The sequence below is a fragment of the Cryptomeria japonica genome, chromosome 9 (assembly GCF_030272615.1).
Source record: "Cryptomeria japonica chromosome 9, Sugi_1.0, whole genome shotgun sequence".
NCBI lineage: Eukaryota > Viridiplantae > Streptophyta > Pinopsida > Cupressales > Cupressaceae > Cryptomeria > Cryptomeria japonica.
Genome location: NC_081413.1, coordinates 20,187,285 through 20,213,684, shown reverse-complemented (window position 1 = coordinate 20,213,684; position 26,400 = coordinate 20,187,285). Strand labels below are relative to the sequence as shown.

Genomic DNA, 26,400 nt, shown 5'->3' with positions numbered 1-26,400 from the left:
ATCCTGAAGGAGGGAGGAGCAATGTCTCTACACATGGTGCCAGTGACCCAGTTTTCACCATGGTACTTTCCCAAGGCACCATTGAAGTGGTTTTCACCATTGGACGGATTTGTTTTTTAGTTTACCTTTTGGGGATTTTGGGGATTTTTTTTTTTTTTAGATTTTTGATATTTTTTAATTTTTTTGTATTTTTGATAATTTTTTTATATTAGGATATTCGTAAGAGCTATGTGTAAAACCTACGAAGGTGCATGTTGTTGATAGGATCCTCCAAAGGTTCGCCCTCTGGGGTTGAGAGATGATATGCACCAAACCCATAGGCTATTGTGATGATGTAAGGACCAAGCCAATTTGGTTTGAACTTTCCCTTCTTCTCTCTGTCTTGCTAATTTTTAGGATTTTCTTTGAGAACTAAGTCACCTACCTCAAATGTGCAAGGTTTTACCTTGTGATTGTAACTGTGACTCATTCGTTGTTGATAAGCCTTGAGATGATTAAAAGAAGTTTGTCTTCATTCATCCAATAGTTCTAGTTCTTGTAAGCAAGAGACCCTGTAGTCTTCATCATTGATAATGTTTTGCAAAGAGACTCATAAAGATGGTAGCTCGACCTCAATGGGAAAGATAGCTTCAGTGCCATAGACAAGTGAATAAGGTGTGGATCATGTAGGTGTGTGAACACTTGTGTGATAAGCCTAAAGTACGGGATTAAGTTGGATATGCCAATTTCGGCCAATGTCATTGACTGTCTTTTTGAGGATTTTAAGAATAGTTTTATTAGACGTCTCAACTTGACCATTACCTTGGGGATAACAGGGAGTGGAGAAATGATGGTTAATATGGAAGCTATCACTAAGTTCACAAACATCTTGGTTTTTGAAGGGATGTTCATTATTAGTGATGATGGAAAGAGGAATACCGTACCAGCAAATGATATAGTTGAGAATGAATGTAGCAATCTGTTTTCCAGTGACTTGTGTAAGAGGCACGGCTTCAATCCATTTTGTAAAATACTCTATGGTAGTGATAATGAATTTGTGGCCATTGGAGGAAGGAGGGTGAATCTTGCCTATGAGATCGAGTCCCCACTGACAAAAGGGCCAAGGAGTTGCAATCAGTTGAAGCTTGTGTGTTGGTGCATGAATAAGGTCTCCATGAATTTGACATTGCTTACATTTCTTGACAAACTGATATGAATCTTTTTCCATACTGGGCTAGTAATATCCAGTCTTGATGAGCTTCTTGGCTAAGGTAGGACCACTAGAATGTGGACCACATATTCCTTCATGAACTTCGCATAACGCAATCTGAGCTTCGTCCCTTTCTAGACATCTAAGAAGAGTGCTATCTAGACCTCGACGATATAGGATATTGGCTAAAATGACGTATCGGGAAGATTGGCGAATGAAAGTGTGACTTTGGTTGTTGGATAAGTCAAGAGGAAGGGTGTTGTTATGAAGGTATGTAAAAATTGAACCATATAACTAGGAATTGGGACCAATGACACATATCATCTCAGTAGGAGTGATCTCATATGAGGGAACCAAAAGGTTATCCACCATGAACTGATAGCGGGTTTCATTCTACGGTAGATCAATCAGTGAAGCAATAGTAGACATGGCAGAAGCGACTCGATTCTTCTCTCTTGGTATCCACTCAAAAGTTAACTTCATGAAATGTTGCTTAAAGTCATCTTGTAAGGCATTAATTTTTTATCCTTTGTTTGGTAGTCATCAGTTGCTTGACGAATTACAAGTTCAGAGTCCCCAAAAACATGAAGTTCCTAGATCTTCCATTGAACTACAATTCGTAGTCCAGTTGTTAATGCCTCATATTTTGCTATGTTATTAGTGCAAGGAAATGACAATCCGTATTATTTGGGAATGGAACCCCCTTGAGGTGTGATAAAGAGAATTCCAGCTCTTGCACCATGTTGTGTGTATGAGCCATCAAAGTACAATTGCCAAGGCTTCGTGTGTGATACTGTCGAGATGGATTCATTTGGAAACTCTGAAGTTAGAGGAGCATCATCTATCATGGGTGCATCTGCTAACTAATCTGTGATAGCTTATCCCTTTATTGCTTTTTTGTCCACATATTCAATGTCAAATTCACTCAATAGCATAACCCATTTGGCTAGTCTTCCAATAAGCGTTGCCTTATTGAGAAGATACTTCAATGGATCGATCCTTGTGACCAGCTTAGTTTTATGAGTTAGCATGTAATATCGTAATTTATGCGAAGCAAAAACCACAGTGAGACACACGCGCCCAATTGGTGTGTAGTTTAACTCATAACCAACCAAAGTACGATTGATGTAATACACTACCTTTTCTTTGCCCTCAGCATCTTATTGTGCTAAGAGTGCCCCTGGTGTTGTTGATCTAGTTGATATGTAGAGTAACAGGGGTTGTGTTGGGACTGGTGGCATCAAGACTGGTGGATTCAGAAGATAATCTTTGAGTATCTGAAAAGCCTGTTGACAATTATCATCCTATTTGAATTTGATGCTTTTGTGTAGCAAGTGCTGAAAAGGATGACATTTATCTGCAAGTTGTTCTATGAATCTTCGTATGGACTGGAGTCTTCCTTATAAAGATTGAAGTTGACTGATATTTCTTGGTGGTGGAATTTCTAAGATCACCTTGACTTTTGCAGGATCGGTTTCAATTCCTCTCTTTGAAACAATCAATACTAGGAGCTTCCCAAAGGTTACTCCAAAGACACATTTCTTGGGATTTAGGCTTACTTTGTATTTTTCCTACCAATCAAAAATGACTGAAAGGATGTCCAAATGTGTATCCCTGTCTATTGATTTTCCCAAGAGGTCATCAACATAATCTTCTACAGTTAAATGCATAAGATCATGAAAGATAGTATTCATGGCTCGTTGGTATGTAGCGCCTGCATTCTTTAGCCCGAAGGGCATGACATTCCAGTAGAAAGTACTTTAGGGACAAGTAAATGTTGTTTTGTGCTAATCCTCGGATGCAATTTTTATTTGATAGTAGCCAAAGAATCCATCCATCAAAGATAACATTGCATGACCTGTTGTGAGGTCTACGATCAAATTGATGTTTGGCAAGGGAAAGCCATCTTTAGGACAAGCTTTGTTAATGTCTTTGAAATCCATGCATATTTTGATGTTGCGGTCTGGCTTACTGATTGGTACCAAGTTGGAGATCCATTCAGGATAATCAATGGGTCGTATGAATCCGACATCCAACAACTTTTCAAGCTCTGCCTTGACTAATAATACCACTTGTGGATGCATCTTTCTTAATTTTTGTTTCACTGGCTTTGCTCCTAGTTTAATCAAGTCAAATGATGCATTACCAAGTCCGGATCCAGTCCACACATATCAGCATATGACCATGCAAAATTGATTTGTTGCTTTGTGAAGAAACTTATGAACTTCGGTCTTTCTCTCTTTGTCAGAGATTGTGTCAGGAATATGTTATGTGGAATCTCTTCCATACCAATGTTTGTTTTGATGGTCTCCTCTACTAACATAGATGATTTTTCTTCATATGATGCCGGGAGAATGTCGAGTCTTCCATCTTCGGATGCCTCAGAGAGGTTTTCACCCTCAGATACGTCATTTCTATTGAGACATGGACCAGCTAGGACTCAAACCTAGGACCTTCCATATGCTGCTGGAGTGCTCTACCACTGAGCTACTTGCCCCTCTTGGACTAGTCTATCATCGGTCCAAGTGTGGCTTATTTCCAACACCAACACCCCCCCTTAAGCCACACCTCTTGTGTGCTTGGGGCTCCTAGCCTGGACCTGGCTCTGATACCATGTTGAGACATGGACCAGCTAGGACTCAAACCTAGGACCTTCCATCGTTGCTGGAGTGCTCTACCACTGAGCTACTGGCCCCTCTTGGACCAGTCCATCGTCGGTCCGAGTGTGGCTTATTTCCAACACCAACATCCCCCCTTAAGCCACACCTCTCGTGTGCTTGGGGTTCCTAGCCTAGACTTGGCTCTGATACAATGTTGAGACATGGACCAGCTAGGACTCGAACCTAGGACCTTCCATCACTGCTGGAGTGCTCTACCACTAAGCTACTGGCCCCTCTTGGACCAGTCCATTGTCGGTCCGGGTGTGGCTTATTTCCAACACCGACACTTTCTTTTTACTTTTTTGGGGTCAAAAAGTGCCAAAATGTGGTTTTCACCACAAAACCCTTGATTTGTTTTTATTTTTACATTTTTGCGACTAGAAGGCCCAACACCCTCACCAAAATATGCCATGTTGTTGAGTTCTATAGTGTATCCTACCTTATAGTCCCTAAGCGGAAGATCCTCTCGTATGCCTAAATAGTAAATAAAGGCTTCATCATTTTGGAATGTGTCGAATTGTACAGGTCCTTCATGGTCCCAGTCAATAAGTTGGTGGTAAACAAGGGGAAGGCCTTCAATTCTTTCGAAGTCAACAAGTGTTAGGGTGCAGATACAGTTATATTCAGGTATGGCAAGGTAATTGTCGAGGTTGTCATTGGCATTCTCCTCATCTATATCAATCGTGAACGAGTCCAAATTGTCATCACTAAAAGAACCTTCCAGAATTGGTGTCCTCATCCATCGTGATTTAGACCTACAACCTAAAGACAAAGACTATGTGGGATCCTCAGGGGTTGTTTCTTGACCAATTTTGAATTTTATATGAAATTCCTCTCCTTTTGTGGGTTCACTTGGTTCTCTAAATGTCTCAGTGAGTTCATAGTCACTAGAGGATTTGTCTAAAAGCTCATTCCCATTCATTAGAGTCAGTGGAATAGTGGCTCTCTTGTTGATCTTCAGAATCCTTGATTTTTAATGCTTCTTCTACCTTTCGAGTGTTTACCCTGGAAGATATGAAACCAAGCCGTTTCGAGCACTGATTTTTAAGTGTCAATTCTGGTTGCAAAGGTTTAATGATACCTTATTTTCCTAAGCCAAGAGAACTTTTACCATCATACCCAAACTTTTGTAAAATCTTGAATCCTTTGCCATATTTTTCACACAGTATCTTGATGTGATCTTGTGTAACATCTTCAGGTTCTTTGTAAAGCATTTTGTATAAGTCTTCTTCTTCCATGTAACCCCACTTTTGGAATATAGTAGGATCCCATTTTAGTGTAATGATAGATACCCGTTTAGAAGGATGTGGTCGTCCATATTCTTTTGGTGAACTCATAACTTGTTGTAAGCACATGGTTTGATTTAGAGTGTATTCACCCATGCCTTTGTCCTGGTATTTTCCTTTAAGCTCACCTTTCTTTGATGTTGAAGGTTTTAATGATTCAGGGTCAATATATGCAAAAGATGGGATAGCCTCTCTATTAATTGGAATTATTGTCTCGTCTTTTGGCTTCAAGTTATTATAGTATATAAATGGATTAGGATCACCATTAACTGTTACTTTGACTCCATTGTGAGGAAACTTAATGCATTGATGGTATGTAGATGGGACTGCTCTCATCTCATGAATCCATGGATGTCCTAGCAATATGTTGTATGTGAGATCGAGGTCTAGGACTTGACAAACCACATCCTTTGTAACCGGGCCTACTCTGAGAGGTAAGGTGATTGTGCCTTTGGATGAATGCTCTTCGTCATCATATTCCTTGATGGTAATTTTGTTTGTAGCATTCACAGCTTTATCAGAATATCCCGATTGTATTATTGTGTTCAAAGTACATATATTGAGACCGGCTCCTCCATCTATCAGGACTCATTTTATTTGATGTTTGTGTAGGAAGGCTTCAATGTGTAGAGATGCATTATGAGGTTGGCTTATAGAGGCATCGTCAGCTTTAGTGAATGTGAGAGAATATGGAACGGAAAGGTATCCCACCATGGCTTGAAACTGGTCCACATTTAGATCAGTGGGACAGTAGTGTCTCTCAAAGTTGTGTCAAGAGTGGCTTTATGTGTGAGGGATATGCGTAAGAGCTCAAGGATGGAGATAAGCATGGGTGTCTTACCTAATTATTCTACCAGATCATACTCAAGCTTGGTTGATGAGGAAGCGGTGGTTTTAGCTAGAGAACCTTGCAAAGTGACCTTACCTTGTCGAGTTTTAACATTACATTCAGAGGTAGGTTCAGAAGAAGATCCAATTCCTTTTAGGACAACTTTAGGTCTTTGGGTAGAATTTTTAGGCGTTTTGTCCTTGATGATAATGGTAGAGACATAATTGTCCATCGAAATGTGATTGATAGTTGAATCATAGTTATAGGACACTCTAGTATAGTTGGTTTGCTCATTTGTGGCTTTGTCTTTTCCCTTGTCGTGTTTAGGGAATGGTTCCTTAAACATTTCATGCTCCTGATTGGATGAGTGTCCATTGATCTCAATGCCACCTCTATCAATAAGATCTTGTATAATGTTCTTCAAACGATGACAATTTCCTATTTTATGTCCCTTGCTCTTGTGATATTCATAGTACTCATCGTTGTTCCACCAATTTGGTTTAACCTTTGGCTCATATGGAGGATTATCTGGAATTGTTATTATGTTTGCCACTAGCTTCTTGAAAGTTCACTCAAGTGGTTCTCCCAATGAGGTATATTTTCTTTGTGGTTTTGAAGTTGTTTGAGTATTCACTTGGTTGTTTGTAGAACTTGATCCAAAAAAAATGATTTTAGGCCTCACTGTGTTAGCATCGATAATGCCATCGTTTACTATGTTTTTGTTTTTGTTCCAAAATTGTGGTTTGTCTTTTCCTTTAAAGTCCTCTTTGTTTTTTTTTAATATCTTAATTACTCCTTGTTCAATTAGGACCTTCCTCTATTGCTAAGCCTTTTTCAATGACGTCCTTGAAGGTGGAAAAACAAGCTTTTCTCAAGTCATAACCAATGTCTTTGTTAACATTATGTGTGAACATCTCTACCATTTGTTTTTGTGGAATTTCACAAGAGCATCTGCTGGCTAAATTCTTCCATCTTTGTAAGAATGATTAAAATGATTCCCTATCCTTTTGCTTGGTGTTGCACAAAGTGGTCACTAGTATGTCTATCTCTATGTTGTATGAGAAATGTTGTATGAAAGCTTCCATTGGATCACTCCAAGACTTAAATCCAGGTGGAAATTGGGAGAACCATTCCATAGCTTGATCACCTAAGCTTTGTGGGAATAATCTCATCAAATATGTCTCTTATGCTGCTACCTCAATGCAAGCCATAAAAAACTATCTTATATGTGCCTTAGGGTCTCCTTTGCCTCTGTACTTATCAAACTTAGGTGTTACGAGTGTGTAGGAAAATGAGGCACTAGAATGATTTTGTCAAATGAATATGGACATATATCTCTCATTGTGTAAGTTGGCTTTGGTGTATTTATGTCCTCCATTTTCTTTTGTAAATCCCTTATTTGCTGTTCCAAATTGTTCTTAGGTGGAGACCGACTTCTTGGACCATATCCCATGCCTGAGCCACTAGGTGGAGGAGGAGCATACTGCATATATGGATGATATTGATCATATACATGTTCATATGGAGGAGGTCTATAGTGATGTTGTGTATAGGGACCATTTGGTATAGAGTCATGATGAGGAATGGAATATTTGTTTTGTCCATGTATACCATACTCTACAGGCATGTCATGAGTTTGTTCTAGTGTGTTGCCCCCAAATTTGATGAAAGGTTTCCTTGTGTCCAAATTTTGAACATGCCTTTGGATATCCAATTGCTTTGGTGGTTGGTCCTTAGTATTGGTATGTGATTGAGTATATTTTTCTACATAAGACTTTCATAATGGTCCACGAAGGTGAGTATCATAAGCTTGACCATGTGTATGTGGGACCTCAGGTTTTTGAAATAAAGATGATGGAGATTCAGGAACAAAATGTGGTCCTCTATTACATCCACTATTAGGCATCCTCTGATCCATCTTGAGTTGAGGTTCTTGCAAAGGTTGATGTTTCATTATTTGAGACATGTCAAAATCATGAGGAATCCTGGCTCCACTTTGTGCCATTACTTGTAGAAAATATTGTCTATCTCTCCTCATTATTTCCTCAACCAATCGTTTAAAATGGGGATCCATAATGGAGTCTTCCACTTCTACTGAATGTATGGAAAATTTATCCATATTGCCATTGTGTGTATCATTGTTGTTTGTGTTATCCATGTTCTCAACATTTTGAATGTTTCTATAAGCGTCCATGTCAAGTAATGTGGTATGATCTGAATTGAAGAAGATATCATTGTCATACTCATAGGCACTCATGTTTGCGGACTCTTGAGCCTCTTTAGCTTCTCTCCTAGATTTTTGGGAATGGGTTTCAACCATGAACTAGGTCTTGACCAAGATGTGTGAGACTAGATGAAAATGGAAAGAGTATGGGAGACCAAGAGTTTGGATGGAATGTAAATGATTCTGAGGTGTACTTGCAATGTCCAAAGTGTAAGACCAAGTATGTATGTAGTAGAGTAGGTGTGGCTTCCAAAGAGATGATAGTTTCTCTTGATGAGATAAGTTGACCTCAACTCTAAGTAAGACCAAATGAGACCCAAAGGTGATAGACCTTGATGAGGGACCACTTAGCAAAATGTTGTTGCATGTAGTGTGTTGACAAAGCAAGATGAGGACAAGAAAGTGACCTTTCGACTCAAGTTTAGACAAATGTGAATGTAATGCAAGATGTAAAGAAATGATGGACTTTGTGAGACCCAAAAATAGGCTGAATGCTAGATGAAAACCCAAAGAAATAACCTAGGAAGCTCAATAATTCTGAAACTAATTGCTCTTGTTTGCTGGACTGTAAGTTTTTCTCAATGCTACACATAGACGTGCATGTATACTTCACAGACGTGGTTTCTTGACACAAACATTTTTGAACACTACACAGATGCATTTCTGAGATTTTGTGAATGCAGTTTTGCTTAAGATGGCACAAACACATTTCTGTCCTGCACAGATGCGGTTAAATGACATAGACATGTTTAAACACTTCACAGACACGTTACCAGAAACTGAGTGCAATTTTTCCAATTTTGTAAAGTTGTTGTTGTGACCGAATCTGAATTTTGTTTTTACTGTTTTTCATGACAAGAGGACACAATGTTTGCAAGTGTTTGGACTCAAAATTTCTCAAAGAAAAGTGTGTTGTTTGATGTATAAATGTTTTGCATACACTTGAAGACACAATGTTTTGATGTTTGATCTTGAATGTTTGAATGTCTAAAAGAAGACAAGCACAATTCATATGGTTGGCCAGGACAATAGTTGTTGATCCCACATGGGGTTTCCCCCAAGGCTACGCTATTCAGAGCGGATACTTAGATGCTTGACCCCACTGGCTCCACCCTCAGCACTCACTTCTCCAGGGTAGACAAGCATCAGTCCCCACAAAAACTCCTCATGGCAAAATTTGTATCTCTACTACGAATCGTATGTGTATGGGCCGCTCCAGAGGTCCGATCTCCTGCCCCAACAACTAGAAGGATTTTGGCTTTCTAAAACAAAAATGGTGCTAGTAAGGGCATCCGCTCGTGTGGCCATACATGTGGCACTTTCAGATCTGTAAATATAGAAGGCTCCCAGTTAGTAGGGGTTACGCCCTATAAATGATCAAATAAATTTGAACAAACGGGTTTATGGGAAGACATAGTGTCGGTATGAACTAATCAGCACACGTTATCCATGGCTTTTACCATGGATATAGTTATTTATAGTGGTTCGGAAGAGGTGGGTTTTCCTCGCTACCACTTGGGTCATTCTCTCCTCGCTAGTAGTCCTAATGACAACACGGGGAGACAGGCCCTCTAGAGATTAAACAAAAAGAGCCTATTGCTCAAGACACAAAAGACACTGGTTCAATTTTAGTGCACCAATTGAAGTGTTTGGTAATCTATGAAAATAAGGCACACAATGAAGATCAAAAGAAAACCCTTGCCAAAATTTCTGCAACAAAGATTTGTTAGTAGTTTTGCAATAATACCCCTCCTGCAAGCACACAAGTTAGGTAAAGTTTAGATCCAAAAGACTTTGTGAAATAGGGGCCTTTGACAAGACATTTTTTTGATAGATTCAAAGATCTAATTTTCTATGAGTTACTTTGCATCATAAAAAACATACCACCTGTAAAATTTCAAGACATTTCCAGAAATGTAAGAAAATCCAAAAAAGTTTCTAATTTGCTCCAAAACTTAATTTTTAATGAAAAATCATAGAAAATGTAGCATTGATCCAAAAAAAACTGAATGTTTTTATTGGAAACTCTCGACAGAATTCCACACCTACATAAAAAAAAGCCTACAAAAATTTTAAGTAGTTTGTGAGATATGAGCAAAATAATGTTAACCCCTAATTTTTAAAGATCCGATGTTTTAGGAATTATTTTGCATCAAAATTAAAATCACAAAGAACAAATCCTATGTATAATTATGAGAACTTTCCAAAACTATAAACAATTCTAAAAAATTCGCTCATTTGCTCTCAAAATTAATTTATTTTATGAAAATGCATAAAGAATTCATAGAAAATTCAAATATGCTTCCAAAAATATGATTTTTTTACTGAACATGTCTGATACGTTTCTTGACCTGAAACAAAAATTTTATGCCAAAATTCAAAGCAGTTTGTGAGATCTGATCAAAATAATGAAAAACCTTAATTTTTAAAGATTGGATTTTTTAGGAAATATTTTGCATCAAATTTAAAATCACAAAGAAAACAGATCCTATGTATAAATCAGAGATCTTTCCAACAATATAAGAAAATCCAAAACATTTGCTCATTTACTCTCAAAATTAATTTTTAATGAAAATTCATGAAAAAATCATTAAAAAATTCAAATATGCTCCAAAAGATCTAAAATTTTGATTGAAATCTCTTGATACTATTCTTAACCTTCCAACAAAACTGGGTACAAAAAATCCAATCCATTTGTGAGATCAAATCAAATCTCTCCAAGATCTTGTTTTTGTGTCCAAAACCCTAGCTGCACAAGGTTATTCTCCAAATTGTTTTGCAAAACAGCAATATAAGGTTAGAAAAAACTACAAAAAAAAATATAGATATAACAAAAATCCATGTCCCACCGGGCATGCCAAAATGTTTATGGTGAAAGTGGATAATGGAATAACAATATTGAAAGACTAAATGCATTCAACCACAAAACCCTAGCCTAACAACAACAAAGATCCACCATAACATATGAAGATTACCTAAGACAATGCAAATCAATGAAATCACAAAGATTATACTATCACATGTCCAATAGGGTTTGAATCTCCATTCTTCCTATCTCCATTGATCTTGCTTGATATATTTGCTCTCAGATTTTATGTGTGCACAAGAGTTCAACAAAGAACGGAAATGTGGTTGATAGTAGGCTTGATCACATATGAAAGTTCGAATGATAGTCCAGGAGTGCTGAGGAGATTAGGGTCGATAATGAAAGAAGCATCCTCTTATATAGAAGACACTGTAAGAAATGGAGGGATAAGATTGAGAGGTGTAAAAGTTAAATGGTCGGCTAGGATTAGAGGGTAGGTAAAAGAAATAAGAAAATAATGAGAGGGTAGGTAGTGTAGGAATTAAGAGATGAATGACATGTGTCATAGGTAGAAAAGGCTAATGAATTAATTAAATAAATAAAGATTTATTTAATCAATAGAAGAAGTGGGATTAATTAAATAAATAAAGTATTTATTTAAATGAGGAAAAAGGTTTAGAGGAGGATTAATGAATTAATTAAATAAATAAAGATTTATTTAATTAATAGAAGAATTAGGCTTAAATAATTAAATAAATAAAAATATTTATTTAATTAGACGGGACAATTTTAGGTATCTACAACAACAATGATAGTTATCATGAGAACCTAGACACATTGGATGCTTGAATTATTAAATTATGTTCCTAGACTAGTATTATTCTAACTTGTTCTTGTGAAAGATATAGATACTATTCTATTATACTCTATGTTTGTAGTAGGTATTATATGGATAGAAATTATGGATTTTATGGAGGAAACCTTCATAAGGACTTATTTTTCTATTTTATGCTCAAGTTTTGTGATTCTTGTCGACACAATGGTGCAACTGTTGGTACTATGTTTGATATTCTCTCTGGCCTACTTTGGAAAGGATACCCCAAGGTATTGTAACACTCCCTCACATGTGACTACTCTTATTCACACAGTTCATGATATATATCGAGTTTGATATTTTATTTAGTTTATTGATGAATTCTTTGGTTTTTGGTTATTTGGATTTTGCTTTTCTTATGCCAATCATATTTTTCTTTTGTAAGCAAATGAGTCACCAATTTTCTATCTCTATTTTTGTGGCCCTTGGTCACACTTGACTTATTGTTTCATTGTGCACATTTTATAATTTACTGTTGAAATTGATCGTTGTTCTCTTAATCCTTATGGTGGCTAACCTAATGTTTATAATTTTTAGTGATTTTTAATTTGCATATTGCATTCATTCCCTATCATGTTCATAGCGAACCCCTGATAGAATGTACAAGGGAGTAGAAGTTGGAGAGTATGCCAAGAATAGTTGTTTGTATTAGTTAGGACAAATATACCATGTATGTGTAAAACTTGTAGTTTGAGTGACTTTAATATGAGAAACAAGTGTGTATATCTCATAAAGGTATGCTTATAACACATATATATATAGAAGATAGATAAATTTTTGTTCCTACTTTCCTAAGATCATAAGTTGGTGATGGAGTCTTGGACATCCAAGTACAAGTGGTCTTTGACGAAAACATAATCTGAGTTAGTTGAGTATGGGTTGCGTTAGCAGATGCTCAACATATGCTATTACATTAAGATTTTCTATTATTGTGATTGCCTTGTTAATTGTTGGTTAAAGGTATACCTAGTAGTTTTAAAATCTGTTTGGGTTGTTAAAAGTTAGAGGACTGAAGCGGAGTTAGCTGGTTGGAATATTTGGAATTAGAAGAGAGTCGAATGATGGATTCTCTTAGACCAAGAAAATCTTTATCTACCATAGTTAATCTAAAGTCAAATTTGTGATAGCAATTGTTGCGGAATCCCTTGGAAGAGAAACATTACCTAAAGGTTAAGTAAGCCTTGGAGTTAGATTTTCCAGATCATTGGATTGATGGATATGAATTGGAATCCAATGGTATTTTGAAATACCAAAGGAAGAAGTACATACTTGAAGGCAGAAACTTGAGGAAGTTAAAAATTTCATAAGGTATAGAATACACCTTATTTAGAATATTCGAAAGTGACAAAGATTGTAGCTGAATTGAGAGCTTTGTATTTTGGCCTAAACTCGGGAAAAGAGGTGAGTGAATATGTGGCACGGTGTTTGGAATGCCAACGAATAAAAGTTGAGCATGTTCATTCAGGAGGACTTTTATTTCAACATGGCATACCTAAGTATAAGTGACAAGTAATCAATATGGATTTTATCCAAGGGTTACCTATGAGCGCGAACAAGCATGATACCATTTTGGTTATTATCGACAGATTAACAAAAATTGCACATTTTGTATCTAGGAATCTTAAGGATGGATCATTGACTCTTGTGAAGAAATTTGTGCAAGAGATATTTCAATTGCATGGTGTACTAGAAACCATTATTTTAGATAAGAATACCAAGATGACATCTAGATTTTGGACAATATTGAATGTAGCTTTGGGAACTAGACTGAACTTTAGTTTGGCATATCATCCTCAGACTGATGGCTGAATGGAAAGGGTTAATTAGGTTATGGAATATCTTTTATGGATGTATTGCATAGATCAACAGTACAAGTGGAAGGAGTATTTTTCTTTGGTTGAGTTTGTGTATAACAACTTCCTTCATGCATCTTTAGGGATGGCACCTTTTGAGGCACTCTATGGAAGAAAGTGTCCCACACCCATTAGTTGGGATAGAATGGAAGATAGGATCATTATTAGTCCTGATTTACTCAAAGAAATGGATGAGCAGATGAAGTTTATTAGGACAAGATTGAAAGAGGTGGCTAATAGATAGAAAAAACAATGCTAATAGAAACAGGACTTTTAGACAGTTTGTTGCAGGAGATAAAGTCTTTTTGAGGGTCAAGCCTCATAAGAGCTCTATCTCATTTGGGAAATCATAAAAGTTGGTACCAAGATATGTGGGACCCTTTAATGTTCTTGAAGTTATAAATCCATTTACAGGATCGAGGGGTGGTTCTAGTGGAGCCCATCTGAATCCTAGATCAACGTAGAGTGAAGCTACGTGGTAGAGATTTCATTTAGCATAAGGTTAAGTGGGACCAATATTGTGAGGATAGTGATACATGGGAGGATGTTGAGATGATTGACCATTATTTTCCTCATTTGATTTCTTAGATTTGTATTTGCTTAGTACATGAGATACCTTGGTACTCTGATTTGATTTTCATGAACTGTGAACTTGGATAGCATGGATGCTATTGTTATTTTTTATGTTTTGATTTGAGACTATGATGTATGGTTAATGTTTTATGATGTTGGAATACTATGTACTTTTTGATAGAATAATAAGACATCGAGATGATGTCTCTTTCAAGTGGGGAAGGATATTTATTAGGAAAATAATGTTTATTTTTCATTTATACAATGAAATTGAAATAAAGCTAAAACTTTTAGTGAAATAAGATGATAATGATATAGGAATTCAAATGCAATGAAATTATTTACATTACTTTACCTATGTAAATGCAATTGAATGATCAGTGTTATTTTTATTATAAATTGGGATTGTCATTGCTAATGATTTATTGAGTGCAAGTAGATACAGGAACAGGTGACCGTGAATGAAGGCGAGAACATGGTTTAGGTAGAGTTATTTTAGCTCTTGGACTTCGCTAGAATAGATGGAAATCCCACACACTATTATAGTATATACTTATATATGTGTACTTTGGTTGCATGATTTGATCTGGTGATTAAAATTTCATGAGTGATAGCAAAATATTATATTTTATTTTTTCTATGAGAATGTGATTTGTTAATGATTTGAAAATAACCCTATGATTACACGTTCTTTTGTGCAGATATGTGTGATTTGGTGAAACTATATATATTATTTTGTTTACAAGTTATATGTCTATGTATGTCTGTGTGTGTGTGTGTGTGTGTGTGTGTGTGTGTGTGTGTGTGTGTGTGTGTGTGTGTGTGTGTGTGTGTGTGTGTGTGTGTGTGTGTGTGTGTGTGTGTGTGTGTGTGAGTTTGAATAATAATGACTCGATCATATACATATATATACGTAGGTAATTATAATATATATAATTATATTGGTTTACTCATAAATTTTATTACTATACTTTTTGAAATTATATACATATTTACATATACATAATCTTTATGTTTATATTTTCATATAATTAATCATTTGACTAAATCTATATATATATATATATATAAAGGTGGTGAACTTTTTGAATAACGTGTTGTTAGTAACACCTAATCATATTGCATGATAAGGAAGTTGATTTAGCATGATGTAAATGCCACTAAGACTTAGAAACCATTTGCAAAGTGAAATCAGTATATGTCGAGAACACAACAAAACTTAGAGTTCAAGTTGAATATGGACTGTTAGACGTGGCTGGAAAACCGTTAAGCATCGTATGGCATGCAAACTAATTCGCATACCAACGGGGGTGCATGGGAAAGCTAACAACTGCATTTATAGTAGTGAGAGTCATTGACTACCCACATAGCCTGTAATCCATGTTAGTAGGGTTGACACCCCATGTAACCATGCATGTTTTCATTGCAAGTAACGGTTGCTTTGTTAATTGACTATGTTTGAATACAGTCAAACTAATAGAATTCAAAGTAATTTTTGCTAGCCATGCATACGTGGTGCATTCAATTTGCCACATGCTATGGTAACTTGGATGTGTTGTGTAGCTTGCACAATAAACATTCAATGATGGTTAAGATGAGCCCAAAACTAGGAGGAATTATAGTTTAAAACTAGCATAAATAAGATTATTACTACACATAAAACATACTTAATAGAAGGGAGGAGAGAAGACAGTATTGTGAAAAAGAGAGAAATTTGCAGAGTATATAAAAGATAGAAGTAAAATAGAAAATGGAAATATAGAGTAGTAAGTAGAGAAGAGAGAACTCATGAGATAGAATACCATAGAGGGGAAAAGCATTGGAATCTAGACGTATTGCAGACAGATTTGGGGAAGGGTATCATTGATCATAATCCAACTTGGATTGTATTTTAGAGGTAGGCTCTTATTTGAGCAACAGTTTATTATATATTTATAGAATAAGAATAGAATTATCTTGAGAATTTTTTATTTTAGATCACTAATGAAGAAAAAGTTAAACTTTGAATTAGTTTATGCATTAGAAGACATGATAATTTATTTTGAGATTTCTTTTGAAGAAGCCATATATGTATACATGCATTATGAAATGGTGTCTTATTTAATACTCATTGTAGAAAATTTACTCAATTTAGATAGTTGAATTCGTAAATCATAGAAAACACATGTTAGTATCAAATTTAATATGTTATTTGAAGAAAGAATGTGTACTCATATTCTACTCATTTATATGTCAATATACATACATGTGTTACACCTTCTTAATTTTAAGTATTATCCTTGATTTACTTTAAAAATAGATGCGAAAGATTACTTTCTTATTGGATATAATTGATTTTAAACGAAAAATTGTTTCTTCTATATTTACTTGAAAAGATAGAAGCAAAAGATTGTTTTCTTATTTGATGCAATTGGTTGTAAACGAAAGATTGTTTCTTCTATATCTCTTAAATGAAAGATTGTTTCTTCGATATCTCTTAAACAAAAGGTTGTTTTCCTTAAGAATATAATTTTATCATGCGAGAAATGGGAAGGTAGAAAAGAAAGATTGTCTTCTATTTACTTCTCTTGATTTTATATGAATACTTGAAAAGCTAGATATGTTTGTGTTTGTGGGAAATTTACCTTCTGGTACAGGTGCCGAATGTGGAATCATAGAGAGAATAGCTTGCTTTTCCAAACTATCTTTTATTGCTATGCATGGAATTATACTCGGTCGAGTAACTAATTGACTATTGAAATAGATGGGTTTATTTATGCTCTCTACCATATCCTTGATTGATTTTTCTTGTTTCTTAATGGAATTAGAAAAATAAAAATGCATGTATCTTTCTACGCGTGCACCAGATTCCATCTTGTTTATCAAATTCTTTTTGCTAACCAATTCGTGCAGGGTCAGGTATTCTTGATTGGCCAAGAATTCCGAGAATTGCATTGAAGATAGATTGGATTGCAGATCATAGGATGCACCTCATCCTTTACATAATATTTATCTTGTTATATGAACTTAAGGCATTTTAAGGGCCTAAGTATCCTTCTTTGATACTCAATTGTTTCCAGCAACAATCCATAGAAACTTAAACAAAACTATTTTCATTTTTTAGGACTATTATAATACTTAATTTATAGATCAAACAAAGCGACTGTCAACTCTTTCATAAACCTACATACTTGTTCAAAGAACAAGAACCAAAAATTTTGGTGCAAGAAACACCATCATCCTCTAAACGTTCCCTTTAGTTTGATGTTACACTACCATCCCCACAAAGTACGACCTCTGATAATATAAGCCCTATCAGAAGTTTAAATCCCTACCAAAATAAATGGGCAATCAAAGGAAAAGTCACTGATAAAAGATCAATATGGTCATATAGTACGCCTACCAAGAATGGCCAAGTCTTCAGCTTTGACATTGTAGACACTGAGGGTTGTGAAGTTAGGGTTACATGTTTTGATCAAATAGCCCAACTACATTCTAATCGTGTGGAGGTAGGTGCTCACTATATTATTTTTTAGGGGTCCATTAAGGAGGCAAACACAAGATACAATAAATTAAACAACCATCTAGAGATCATCTTATCTGATGCTTCAATATTGAAACGTTGCACCCATGACGATGATCCTGCTCAGATGCACTCCCTTGTCACGCCAATTAGCAAAGTGGTTCAGCTGAATAATAATACATCGGTTGAAATCATTGGTGTTGTTGTATATGTTGAAGATGTCATAGCAATCCATAGGAAGGATGGCAGTGAAACAAAGAAGCGCATTGTCAAAATTAATGATCTCTCTGGTTCAACAATTGATGTTAATCTATGGGGTTCAGCATCAGAACAAAGTGGCCATGACTTAAAAAATATGTTAACCCCTGATGATGTACTTGTACTTGTTGTACGCAATTCCTGTGTAGGGTACTTTAATGGGAAGGTTGTCAATATGACATCTATAACAACATTACATATTAATCATGCTTTCCTAGAGGCAAAACCCCTCATGCTAAGAGGACGTCTTCCATTGTATTCTCATGATTTCTCTACAGGATTTACTCATATTGATGGAAGATACACTAGGATGACTATTGCATCAATATGTGAACACATGAGTGTCAAACTAGAAACAATTCAAACAACTATAGTTGATGTTCTGAGATTTGAGAACGTAACAGATAAAAATTTCTATTACGCAGCTTGTCCACTGAAAGTTAATGGTAGACCGTGTAAGAAAAAATGCACTCAGTAGGTTGACGATTCATGGTTTTCTCCTAGATGTCAAATGACCATGGCAGAATGCAATTACAGTTACCTTTTACCAATGAAACTGCAAGATGCAATAGGAATTGTTTGGGCAATTGCTTTTGATGAGGTGTGAACTGATTTGATAAAGAAATATGCAAAAGAACTTTACATACTGCAAAAAGATACCACCACAGCACAAACACCTTGTGTTGTCATTAATACACTCATTTCACATCGCTACGCATTCACTTTGTTGGTTTCTATTGACACATACAATTTTGAACCTAAGATGAAGGTTACAATTAACAAAATCTACATTGTTGATTATAAAGCTAAGTGTGATGTTTTACTTGCAGAGATTGCTCGCCTCTCTGCTCAACCTTGGCCCTGTACTAGACCTCTTTCCTAATTACACTAATTTCACTTCATACAACACTTATTAAATTTCCAAATTTATATATATTATATATGTACGATCCTATAGTAAGCTGTACATTTGGATGTTTTTATAAGCTTGTTGCTTTTCCTTTCAATCCTAAGTGTGTACATCTTTTTTTATATGTTTCCATAATTGTATTTGCATATATGTCTGGTTTCTTTCTCTAAATGGTCAAGTACCTATATAAATATATATTTCTTACATTTATAAGCACTTCCTCCCGTGTCAGTATAATTTACTCTATCTAACAAATCAGAAACCTCCATGCTAGTATTGCCATCCTGTTGTGCATGCATTAAATAATTGAATTTGATTTCTTTGCAAATACTTTCCTTTTGTCATATGCTTTCCTTATGTCATCCTTATTAGTTTTGCACATCATATTACAATTTAAATTAGTTCATTTATGTACGCATAGATATTATAATAGCAAAATGCTTCCACTTTTTAATTAAATAAGTAACTTCTTTATATCAATGTCTCCAATAAGAATATCTAGAATATGCATCTATGTTTACATGTTTTAAAATACATAAAACCATGTGCATATTTATGTCTACACTTACATATTGTACGCTAAGAATGTGCTTCTCTACATATAGATAAATACATATGTTCCTTTACTTCTAAATATACAAGGTATTTAACTTCTCCTGAAGCACTCTGCATTGCACAATTTTTTTTACTACATAATCATCTATGCTAGTTAGTTGCCTTGCAGAATAAATTTGATTTCCTTGAGATCTCTTCCATATATAAGGACTAGGTGTTCATATACATAGAAAACATCAAAAATTAATCTTTACATGAAAACTAATATACACATACATATTTATTTATATATATACATATGTATATATGTATATATGTATATATGTATATATAGACTTGTATATAAACATAGTCATGTACATTTATATATAGAAATTACCATAAATATATATGTATCTCTAAATAAATGTGTGTGTGTGTGTGTGTGTGTGTGCGTGCATATCTATCTATACCGATATACGCATATTTTCATTCAAATGTATATATACATGTGCATATTTATACATACATTTGTATGTATGTATAAATATTTACCTATCCATATATACATACCATAATCACTTTCTCGAATGCTCTTGCAACAGAACCATAGACTCGTCATACTAAATACTAATAATCTGAAACCTTACAAAGCAAAAACAATTCACGGAAAACTGAGGACCAGAAAAGAAAATAGAAAAAATACAGATTACGATTACCTCATTTAAAGTAATCGATACATGAAACCATCGTATATAAATATAGATATGTATATATATATATATATATACATATCTATATTTATACATATATGTCCAAATAAATGTTTATACATAGTTATACAACTATATATACATATACATGTATTTATATATGTGCATATCTATTTATTTAGATATGCACATATTTCATTGATATGTATATATACATGTGTGTATATATAGATACATCTATATGTATATATATTTATATATCTATTTATATATATATATATATATTTCAATAATGACTTCAACAAAGGATCTCATAGCTAAAGTGTGCACTCACCAAACTAAACACTAATCAACTAAAATCTTGCAGAGAAAATACAATTCACAAGGAAATGACAACCAGAAACAAAAGAGAAGAAGATGGCAGATTGGGATTTAGCGGTTTTCAGTTCCCATCACTTTCTGTTCGCCACTTCACCAAGATTCGAGCAAAAGACACGCAACAATCCAAAAACGTCTGTATTCACCTAAAAATATCTACAAAACAAACATATATTTGATCTTATATACTTTTATATAGATTCACATGTATTTATATATATGTATATGCCTCAGTACACTTATATATGCATTTACATACATACATATATCTATGTACATATGTATGTATGCATGTATATGTATTTTCATGTGCATATATATACACACGTATTTATCTAAAAATATATATTATATGCCTATGCACATGCCTTGATTTTCTTACAGTTCCATTAATACAAGACAATGTAACTATATCCTTGTTGTCATACATACTTCAATGCCTTCTCTCTTCAATTTTTAGAATTCTAACACACTTTTGTTCTCTTACAATTACTAGATATCTATTCAACCTTCCACACAGCAAGGCGATGCTATCAAATCCAAGAGGAAGCAAACAAATAGAACTTACTATGCAAAGAATAGGATCAATATCTCCAACAAATGGCAAATGAAACAACGTGCACAATAAGCATCTGATAGTGACTTTCACACACTATTAGAAATGCAAACCGATGACCCTCAGCCAAATAATGTTCCTCAAGCATATTGTATTGCTCCTGAGCTCATCCTGCAGAGTCCTACATTCCAACACACATTGTCTAACTTTTGAAAAAAAAATTGACAAGTTGGAGCGCACACAGGCATGTTTTGTTTGTAGAGAAAGCTATGTGGGGCATGATTATTAAACATGTAGACAATGTATTTGTTTGCATGAGATGTTCTATTGAAAGAGGCATTCACCATTTCTCTTCATCAAACAATATGGACCTAGGTGAGCAACCTTATATTTTAAAGTGTCTTTCGCAAGTAGAAGAAATTCTCATAGGAAGGATTGCTCCTATTTTGCAAGTTACTCATGCCAGGGGAGGGCAATATAAATATTCAAGCCACACAATTAACTTCTCATAGGATATTTTAGAATTTTCTATTTCCTTGCAACGAAAAATTCAAGATTTAGAAATCCTTATTGTCCGTAGAACTAATTTGGAAGGGTTAACTTATGACTATTACGTTAATATGTATCACATCATGAATGCATTGACTTACAAAATACAACATGACCAATATTATAAAGATGTAGTCGTACTATAGCTATTGCCTGAATCTACTACTGACATTTCAAAACTCTTACATTCAGTAGATACACCTCAAGAATAACCTATACAAGAGAACGACAATGTAGGCACCATGAACCAGGCCAAAGAAGTAATGGAAAACACTTCTTCATTTATTCCACAGCTTCCATCCTCAATGCTTGAACTAGATGCAATTAGGACAATCCTACATGTGAATAGTACTGACAACAATGTCGTCCCTTGGCCACAAATAAGTTCATCACCTATCAATGAATACAATACAGAAGGCTTACTTACAATGGCATTCCCAACATTATTTCCTAATGGATTGGCTTTACCACTTCAAGACAAAACAAAACATGTACATTTGCATGAACATGCTTTGCACTTGATCAAATATTATGATCAAAGATTTGGCTAGCATGTCCATTTCAAATATTATATCTACAATCTTATGATAAGGCATCGATCTCAACAATCAGTTGTTGTTTTCATAAAGACAAATTTAGAAGATTCTCTTCCAGCCAATGTTCATGCCCTAAGGGAGCACTTACAAAACACACCTTCAAATGAATTGCCTAACCACATCATACGATATGCTACCTCCTTGTGCAACACACACACATTTTGGAGTAAATCCTATAGGGACCTTACCACAATGATAGAATAGCTAGGACAACCAACACTATTCTTTATGTTAAGCTCAGTTGATACAAAATGGTCTGACCTGCATAAAATGTTTCCAAACACTTCCTCAAAAAATTTACAACCCACTAGAAAACAATATATTGAGAATTTAATCAATAACCTGCATATAACAGCTTTATACTTGCATCTAAGATTTCAAATCTTTTGTGATGAAGTAATTGTCAACCTGTTGCGTACAATCGACCATTGGTATAGATATGAATGGCAACACCGAGGGTCTGCACATATCCATAGCTTTCTATGGTTGCCACATGCACCTAATATTGACAACCTTGATTAGACAGATCATGAAAGCATTGAATCAGTTAAAACCTTCTTTGACTAATACATCACAGCATGGAATCCATGTAGTGAAGTAGAGCGATCAAATAGGCAGTATACATCGGCAATTTCAGATCCATGCCTCTCAAACACAGATATCATTTTTAGATCCGATCCTTCCACACACTACACTGAATTGGTGAATGTTGTTCAACATCATACAAAGTGTTCAAAGTTTACTTTCTTGAAAAAGAACAACGCAACTCTTGAATGTCGTTACAAAGTACCTTGGACTGAACAAAAAAACTCAACATTGATAATAGACCATAACAATAGCCCATCCTACAAACCAGCAAGGAATGATAGTCGTCTCAATGTTCACAACCCAGCCATGCTAGCCATATGGAGGGATAATGTTGATTGCCAGGCTGTCTGCTCACAAAAGGCAGTTCTCCAATATATTTCTAAATACACATAAAAAACTGAACGCAAATCAGAGAGCTATACTGACATGTTAAAATGAATTGTTGCGTCAACAAATATAGAAGATACAATTCTCTTAGCATATCAGATATTTATGATGAGTATTATTGTTGATAGGTACATTAGTGCTCGGGAAACTTTCCATATGCTGCTGAAACTCCCCTTGATCTCCTACACACCTCAATTTGTCATCCTTAATGTTGGCAAAAAAATCTTCCAGCGTATAATAAACTATGATGAAGCTTCTCAACCATGCATTTCTTTCATTTCTAGTTACATGAAAGACCATCCGAGTTATCAAACCTAACTTTTCTTCATTCAGCCCAACAATATACATACAACCAACAATGCAAACCAAGTAAATAGCAGAAAAGAAAAATAATAGCGATTGTAAATATCTTCTCCCAATTTAAAGCCTTACCTGCAGAGGATGACAATGATTTTGAGTCATTCTATTGGAGTGAATTGCTTTTGTACAAGCCTTTCCGCAACATTCCTCTACACATAGGTACATCAAGTGATGAAGTTATACTAAATTGGAAACAACTTCAAAGCACTCATTACACCCAATGGCATGTAAATGGAATTGGAGAACTATCCAATACTGAAAATAATGAAGACCTGCACTTGCAAGATATTCCACAAGCAACTGATCAAGAACTTTACGAGTGGGGGTTCCTATCACAAATGGGAGATTCAAACAACTTTGATGTTGCTACTCTTCAAATGCTTGGCAGACGTGATTATGACCTCCACTTTAATTGGAGTGAATCCATACCTAATGAATTCCTACATAACATAGCCCCTCAATTCGTTTCAATGGAAAAAAGCCAATCAGTTGCCACCCTTGGCAACATTCACTCAAGTACCCCTAATACTTTTGAGCTTGCAGCAAATAAAAAAATTGCACTTGATATTATAACCTCGCACACTGCACAAAATCTGAATACCTCACCATTACGATTAATTATTCAAGGCACAACAGGTACTGGGAAATCATTTCTTATTAACTGTATATGAAAAAAGTTAAATTTCCATTTAGATCCAAAGCAATACCCATTTCTTGTGCTTGCACCAATAGGTGTATCTGCATATAACATTCAAGCTACCACAATCCATGTTGCCCTCCGCATACCTATTCAAGAATACCATCCTTTAACAAGACATTCCTTATTAATATTTCAAGAACAATGCAAACATTTATAATATATTTTGATTGATGAAATGAGATTCCTTGGCCCACAATTACTCATCAAGCTTGCTAATAGATTGTGACAAGCATTTCCTGGCAGACAACATGAACCATTTGCAGGCCTCTCAGTTGTGTTGGTTGGTGCTCTTGCACAACTACCCCTAGTTATGGATGGTGCTCCTTCATTGATGTTACCACCTTATATGTTTCTTTCCGCCAAGAAGGTACGTCCCCCCTCACAGATATAGTTCCATGAGCTTTTGCTAAATGTCTGCAACACAACACCATTGCAAGCAGACTAGGAAAGTCTACAAATGCGCTCAACCCATGGTTGGACTCTTGATCAAAACAACCACTTTGACCAAAAAAACATTTGTTTGCAACCAATGCAGCTTCAAATTCACACAATATTAAAATGTTAAAGCAATTGCACTCGCCAATTGCTCATGCAACGACAATCATTGCACATCACAAAGAAAAACAAACTTAGCAAGATGAGTAGCTCTCATTTGAAATTCTTCTTTCTATAGATCAGCAAGTCATGCTCATTGCAAATTTATGGATAGAAGTTGGTCTTGTAAATGGTTCTTTGGGACAAATCAAAATGATTGTCTATGATGGAGGTTCTAAACCACCAGATTTACCTAAATATGTTGTTGTCCTCTTCCAACATTACACTGGACCACCATGGGATGCTGCAAATCCAAAACTTGTTCCCATTGCACCAATTACTAGAGGAAACTGCACACAAATTCCACTAACGATGGCATGAGGTATTACTATTCACAAATCATAGGGTCTAACACTAGACTTTGGGGCAAGTGCACAAAGATGGTGGTCAAAAAGGGGGGTATAAGTGGACACTTTTTTTTTCTGAAATCAAGTGAACCTGAACCTAGAGGCAAAATTTGAAAGTCATCCACTCAAGATATGAAGATAATCAAAGAACAAATATTGTATTACTCTGAATCTAGTTTCCAAACTACTAAAAATTTTCAAAATTGGATAAGATTAAGGGGGTCAAATCCTTCGCGCACGAAAAAATGACCCTAATTTTTTCTGAAAAACATAACATAATGTCTGACGTGCGCATCAAAAAAGTCATAGTTAGATTTAGTATTTTAACAAATCCTTTGGTAGAAAGATAGTTAAGAGTGAGCAATACAAGATGTGTATTTTTTTGTAATTTTTTGTTGAGTATTTTTTTTTATGATTTTTCCAATCGAGCACATCCTGAAAATTAGGTACCTATTCGTGCGCGAAGCATAAGTTGCACTAAACAAATTGAAAATACTTTTTTTTTTAAATTGTAAAGAATCACGTGCACTACAATAATATATAAATTTTTTAAAATTTGGATAAGTATATCAAAAGTTATTCAAAAAATGGTGCACCTATGTCTGTGAGAACTATGGAGACACTGGTAAAAGAAATTCAATAATAATATGTTAGTTGTTCAAATTGAAAAAAAATTATATGGTTAGAAAGCTCAAAAGATGGGTGAAAATATGGTGGCAATTTTAGAAATACCCACTTGATGAAGTGTAAACCTGATGATGACAAAGTCGATAAACCAAGTTGATAAAATAAAACACGTCAAAAATGAGAGAAATGGAGGGAAATAAAACTTCCAAACCGGAGCTTTATCATCCATGCCTATTTCCAAGCCTAAACAGACAAAAGTGCATACGGGGTACTTTTGGTTTAAAAAGCACGTACGGGGTACTTATAGTGTAAGAAGTGCATACACGCTCGTTTCCCTATAAACAACACGTATGCGCTATCTTTACTATAAACAACATGTACACGCTATTGTATAATATGTGTATATACATATAATATATGTAATATATAATATGATATTGTATATATAATATGCATGTTTATATACATATAATATATAATATATGTATATATATAATATATTAAACA

General features: G+C 35.0%; 2 non-coding genes across 2 annotated transcripts; both read right to left on the bottom strand.

Moving 5' to 3' along the window:
* Positions 1-3,813: 3,813 nt before the first annotated feature.
* TRNAV-AAC (transfer RNA valine (anticodon AAC)) lies at positions 3,814-3,884 on the bottom strand. Its single transcript has one exon. It is a non-coding gene; the product is annotated as a tRNA-Val (tRNA).
* A 127-nt stretch (positions 3,885-4,011) lies between these two features.
* TRNAT-AGU (transfer RNA threonine (anticodon AGU)) lies at positions 4,012-4,082 on the bottom strand. Its single transcript has one exon. It is a non-coding gene; the product is annotated as a tRNA-Thr (tRNA).
* Positions 4,083-26,400: the final 22,318 nt, after the last annotated feature.